Below are 6657 nucleotides of genomic sequence, written 5' to 3'. Positions count from 1 at the left end.
CAGTGACTCCTTCTCACTGAGGCTGAAGCAATTCCTGAAGAAGAAACAAAGCTGGAAGCATGAATTACACACTGAATTTCTCCTCTCCTCTCTCTCACACCCGACAAGCCTCACGGCTTTGTCACAAAACCATCCCAACCCACCCAGAGCAGCAGCCCGGGCTGAGCCCCTGGCTGCAGACAGACTCCCCCCGGCCCTGGGTGTTTGCATCCCCTCCCGGAGCTGGCTCAGAGCAGCTGCAGGAGCAGAGCTGTGTTCAGTCCACACCTTCTCTTTGCCCCGATGTTCCAGACACACCCAGGAGATGCTCAAGGCTGTCGCTGACCTCGCCAGGAAAGAGATTTCCAACGGGCCTGACAGAGCTATGGAAGAACAGAACATGGGGAAGGTCCCAGAGCAGTTTCCAGGCTTCTCCATTCCCTGACAGGCTCCTTGCTCCACCAAACACCCAAAAGTCGCCCAACCCTTCCCCACAAGGCTAAAAACCTCCTTGTTCAAGTCAGGCAGTTCCAGCAGGGTCACAGCCTCGGAGGCTCTCCTGGCCCCATTCAACTGTGCTGCTAACAGGCTCCAAGCCCCCAAATCTGCCCCTGCCTCTTCCTTCGTTTCTCCCTCCACCTTCCTCCCAACATTTCAGTTTTATTTTCTACATCTTCCTTAAATTGTGCATTTCTCTTACCGGTTTCCATGGCCAAACACCTCATTATTGGTGCCTCCTGAGCAGCAGGGAAAAAAGCTCCCACTTGTGCCTGGGCCAAGGCGAGCACACTGTGGACAGAAGGCTCTGTGTGCCCTCGTTCCCTTGGCAGGAAAAACAACCTGGGCCACTTCAGGGGAGGTGACTGGACTGGCAGGGGAGAAAGAGAAAGAAAAGGGAGAATAAAAGCAAAGAGTAACAACCAAAAAGTCTCAGGCATGGCCTGGTGTATCTGCAGTGAGCCAGAGCAGAGGCTGGAACAAAACCTGGAGAAGGCAAAGGGATCAGGACAGGAGAGAGTCCCAAACTGCAGTGGATTCCTGTAGGTTTGATCTTCTCCCAGGCAGTAAATCCGTGACCTGGGAGAGGATGACCTGCAGAGGTGCAGGGCAGTTCTGGCATCCCAGGGTTCAAAGCCAGTTGCTGCTTTGACCAAGCTGGCTGGAAGTGCTGGGTGAAGATGGCAGAGCCCAAAGGGCTGAGCAGGACTCTTTGGTAACAGCTGCAAACTCAAGATTCTCTTTTGCAATTCCATCCTCCCCCTTGCACTGTGGCTCTTCTGGGGCAGCTGCACCGACCAGCAGAGCCGAGCCCTGTCTGTTGTGGATGGAGCTGTTACTTGTAGTGTTGTATAAATTATTTCCTTTCTTTAGCAAACATGAAACTCTTCGTGCCCAGAGGCACCCTGTGCTTCTCACTCTTGTTTCAAGTGCAGGGATGCTGCAGTGGTGAGCAGAGGTCCCACAGAGCAGAGCTGGTGGAAGGAGTTGATTTTAATACCAACAAAGCAGCCATGAAACACGGCCACAGAGCTCTTGCCATCCCCAGAGCTGCTTGGCCAGACTTCAAAAATAAACCCAGTCTTACAGAAATCATAAAGGTAAATTCATGTGTTCTCTGAAAGGAACATCCAGGAAATGCCTGCTGCCTTGAACCCAAACATCCTGGAACTGTTTTTCCTGAAGCTCCCACACCTCAGTAAGTTCCCTGAGTTGGTCTGCAGCTCACCTGGGTATATTCCATGAGCTGATTTCCAATTCACCTCGGAGAATTCCATGAGTTGGGCTCACCTCTGCCTCAGCCTGCCCAGTCACTGAGGTTCAGCTCTCTTTAAGCCTCATCTAATTATGCAATTTAACTGCAGCAAGAACAGCTTTGCTGAATATGCATCAGTCTCCTCATTGTATTTCGATGGGGGGAGAGAGAAGGAAAAGGCAATTTCGTTTAAAGTTCAGGCATTTCTGTGGGGCTTTTCCCATGTGAAGAAGACAGAAGCCTCTGTCTCAGGTGACTCTGGAGTCAGAGACATTTTCCTGGTGTGTCTCGGGTGCAGCCACAGCTACCTGAGCACAATGGCACAAGCCCCAGCGTTTTCCCTGCTCATTTTTCTTAAGGACTGTAGTTCATTAACTCCAGTAACGCAGTTTCATTAATGTGCATTAACCAATGACTTTCCCATTACTGCTGCTGTCTCCAATCAAAGACTCATTTATGGAAAACAAGGGCAGAGAGAACAACATGCTTTGGCAGCTGTAAGATCATACACCCAGAGCTTTATACCCTCTGTCTTATATTTTTACGTTAAAGTATCACGAGCTATTACCATATTTTTCATTATTATTTGTGGCACTAAATACTGCAGCTCCCAGTGCCAGATGGCGAATATTCAGAATAAAAATAATGCAAGGCCAATCTTAGAAAGGCTCAATGTGAGTGTAACAGCATGTATTCATCCTCCTTTCCTAATGCACATGGTTAAAATATTAGCAGACTTAAAATCTGGTTTTCCAATTTAGAGGAGTCACATATTACAGAATGATATGCATGCATATATACATATATTTAAATATGTACATATAAAATTTTTAATTTCTTTCCATTTTATTTGCATGTTTCAAGGGTCTTAACATAATACATGGGCACATTTTTCACTCTTCAGGAGGTTATTTTAACCAGGAAAGAAAACCAAATAGTTTCAAAATGGAACATAAGCAAAACCCTTTTTCTAGAAATTGTTATTGGTACAAAATACTTTTTTTTTTTAATATATAAACAGCTTGAGTCCTAAACTTAACCAGATGGAAACGTGCCTACAAAGCGTTGGATCTAATTCAGAAGAGACTGACAGCCAACAGATGAGCCAATTTAGCCCATCCCATGCCAAAAATGGTCAATCATGTTATCTTATGTGTGACTCGACTCTGGCAGATGCCAACTCTATCCAAACAACTTCAAGTATCTTTTTGGAAGACTGGATTATTTTACACACACTTTTAAAAAATCATCATAATGCTTGGTTTTTCTGGAAACCTTCCACTTAGCTTCAGCATTTTCACAAGAGATTTTTGATTAATTTATTTTAAGGATAAATCCTTTTATTTTGTAGCCTAACAGAAGAAATGCTTTCCAACCCAACAAAGCCTGGTAAAAAAATTTCTAAATTGCAGTTCAGTGACAGACCCCCATTTGTTTAAATATTCATACAAGGAAAGCTTTACACCTGTGCAAATCTTCCTGAAGCCAAATGTTTGCTTTCAACAGCACAAAGAAACACGACAGGAAGTAAAAATTAAAAGTTACTTCCTGTATCCCTCACTACCTTCCCAAAATTAAGAGTAAAGTTAAAACTAAAGGAGTTTTTTACATGCTGAGTGATTACAACCAAGGCTTTTAAAAAATTTGTAATTCATAATCTCTAAGGGAATTTTCTTTTGTTGTTTTTCAGACCTATCAATCATCTTCAACAGGGCAGCATTTCCACCTCTGTGTCCTCTGAACCCACACACTCTGGGCAGCATTGAGCTGCTGTACTGATTCTTTTCTCGCCCCTAATTTGAATAATAGAAAGGGAAAAAAAAAAACCCCAAACCCTGCTTATTCAGTGATTACTCCATCACTGACAGCACAGGACCATTCAATCCCTCCCCAATGCATCACATCCCCTGTAGCTCAGCCCTGCATCTGCTGTCAGCTTGGGCTCTGCTTAAACTCAGCCTGAATTTAGCTTCCCTGGGAGGTCTCAGGTGATGAGAGTTCTCTGTTAGACTGAAAGCTGCAGAAACCGCTGTAAACACTTAGCAGCTCATCATCTTTCACTGGACACCTTGAAAGGGCACGCTTGAAAAGATGGACATTTTCAAATCCATTGTTTCCAGGGAGAACAGTGCCAGCTTTCCTGCCACGCACAGGGCAGAGGTTCTGCTCATAGCCAGCACTTTGGGTTGTCTTCTTGGCAATCACACACAAGGTTGCAATTTCATTTTCTATTTGTCCAGGGGTAATTGCAGTGCCTGTGTGAAGTGACCTTCCCGTGCACAGCACACGGAGCCAGGCAATTATCCACAGGCCTTGCAGCAGCCTCTCCATTTCCAACCTTTTTATAGAGTCCTTTGTGACGGCAGTCTCAAGATTCTGAGATCCACAGACATTTGTCTAGGCTGAAATCTGGGCATTTTTAGAGATCTTCCTTCTAGGACAACCAGATACTCTCAGTTGTGTGAGCATTTCCTCACTTGTTCCTGCTCCTCAGTAACGGGATGGTGTCAAGGTGTGTGTGACCACTGGACTTGGCTGGGTGTTCACAGTGGACTTTAGGCAATTTTTACAGGAAAGACAAATTTAAACGATTCACTTCTGCACTTTTCAAGCATAAAACACTCAGTTTCCAGTGGATTGAAACACCAGGGTTTAGGTAACCACACCCTGCTTGCATCAAACTTGTCACTAATTCATCCTAGCTAGTTCATAGATTATAAAAGCATGGAATCATGGAAGTGTTTAGGTGGGAGAAGACCTTCAAGATAGAGGATTTATAGATTATATTGTTCTCATACCTTCTCAGCCCTGAGGCTGGTGGGAAGGTACGGAGCCCTTGGAAAGAATCACAAACTGCAGGAGAAGCCTTTGGAAAAAAATGGAAAATCTAGATTTTATCATCTAAGTGGGTTTGGGTTTTTTAAAATAACAATTATTTCATTTCCTTGGTTTATGGTTATTTATCCAGTGGGTAACCAAACACTTCAATCAGCCTCAGCCAGGCTGATCCCAGCTTGTCATTGGCCCAGATAACCTCTGGCTGAACAGCAGCTCAGCACTCAGCCAGTGCCAAGGGCTTCCCTCCACACTCATTACCACACTCACAGCCACTGCCCCCCTCTGCTGTACAGCCTGCAGTAAAAAAAAACAAACAACTGGGTCTGGGATTCAAAACCACTGTGTTGGCAACAGCTGGGTGATTCAGCACACAGAGTTTTCTCTACAGCCGTGTTCTTTTCTGCACCTGTTTTAAAGATCAGCCCTGGCTGAACTGAGTTGGCTGTGCTGCCATTACCTGGTAAATCAATGTTTGCTGCAGTTCCTGTGCCACCACTCCCACAGGTCTTACAGCAGGTTCAGTGAGAGCTTCAGGCCAAGTGTGTATTAAAAGAAGTAGATGGTGCCTACAAAACTTATCATAAACTTCACTGCACTGCAAGGACCCCTGGATTCAGTCACAGGGCAGGGAGTCTTCTTTAGACAGACACAGCTCTTCTCCTTGGCTGCTCACACTCCTGCCTGGTGTGTGTTCTCACATGACACTGGTGCACCTGTGAGTTTGCAGCTCTCCTGCCACTGCCCATTTCAGTTTAAATCAGGGCTGAGTTGCTCTGAACCATGAAGCCATTAGTGAGTGTTCACTGCCCACACAGCCGGCGCTGGGCACCCCAAAGCCCTCAGCAGCCAGGGCTGCACCAGCCTCCTCCAGCTCCTGCTCCTGCAGAGGTCACAGGCCACTGCTTCACTCCATTACCTCCTGCAGTCAGGGAGGAACAATCTGTTAGAAACTTCTTTTTAATCTGGCTCAAGTATTGGGATGTGGTCATTTGTATAGACATTCACCTGGATGATGGTGTGGGTCCTCGAGGGAGGCTGTTGGCTCCACCTTTGGAACACAACCACTCTTTTTCCATGAAATATTGCTTGATCTTGCTGCAGTCAGTGGGAATAAAAACAAGGGTGTTTAACAGATGTCACAAACCATTCCCAGGCTGTCACAGCTTTCCAATATTTTCCAGTGGATTGTTATTACCAGGTCCCTGCAAGTCAGCAGCAAGCAACGCTGCCTCTGCTCCGCTCACCCCGTTCTGACCGGTGACGTGAGCTGTCAGACTGTAAACTCAGAGTTGTCAAATAGCTGTAATTTGCAGATTTAGTAAAAGAGCTTAACATTCCTTTGAGTAAAGTACTTAAGAGATGTATTCCATGGGATCTGTGGGCTGTGAAAGTCTGTGTGGTTTTCAGCTGGAGCAGGATCTCCATAGGACAGCTCGAGTGTCAGTAAAGCAGCTTTGGCCTGAATCAGAGGCTGCCATTAGATGGGAGCTTATATCCCACTGAAGGAATTTCCACAGAGACTCTGGTATCAGGTCTGGAAACAGCCATTTGCACGATTTACTTTTCTAGATACCTACTGAAATCACATGGGCATTTATTTGCTGGAACTTGACTGCTTCCCAGCAGGCTAAATAACAGTTAGAAAGTTTAGGGCCTTCAATTAAATTAAAGAAATCTCACAAAATAATCAACAAAATCCACTTTGTTGCAGCTTCCAGAGCTGATCATCCACTAAAAAGTAGGTTTTTATGTTTCCCTTTTGTTTTCACAAGTGTTATTTGCATTTGACTTGCTGTCAATGATTCCTGGACCATTTCCATCAGGAAATATTTCAGAACTGCAGCCCAGCTTCTGTTGTTCCCTTTTCACTGGACACACTCAGTACATTTTTACATCCCAGGGCTCGGTGGTGTGGCATTTCCTGTCTGAATTAGGAGCTGAGAGCGTTACTCACCTGTGAATCACACACACATCTCCTGAGGGAAGATACAAAGTGTTGGAAACACCCCGCACCAGCACATGCTGGACACATGGCTCTTGCGTCAATAAATTCTTCCCAGCTTGATGCCACTGCATCATGGAAACAT

The sequence above is a fragment of the Prinia subflava genome, chromosome 20 (assembly GCF_021018805.1).
Source record: "Prinia subflava isolate CZ2003 ecotype Zambia chromosome 20, Cam_Psub_1.2, whole genome shotgun sequence".
Classification (NCBI taxonomy): Eukaryota; Metazoa; Chordata; class Aves; order Passeriformes; family Cisticolidae; genus Prinia; species Prinia subflava.
The sequence above is the reverse complement of the archived record's forward strand: the minus strand, read 5'-3'. Positions refer to the sequence as shown.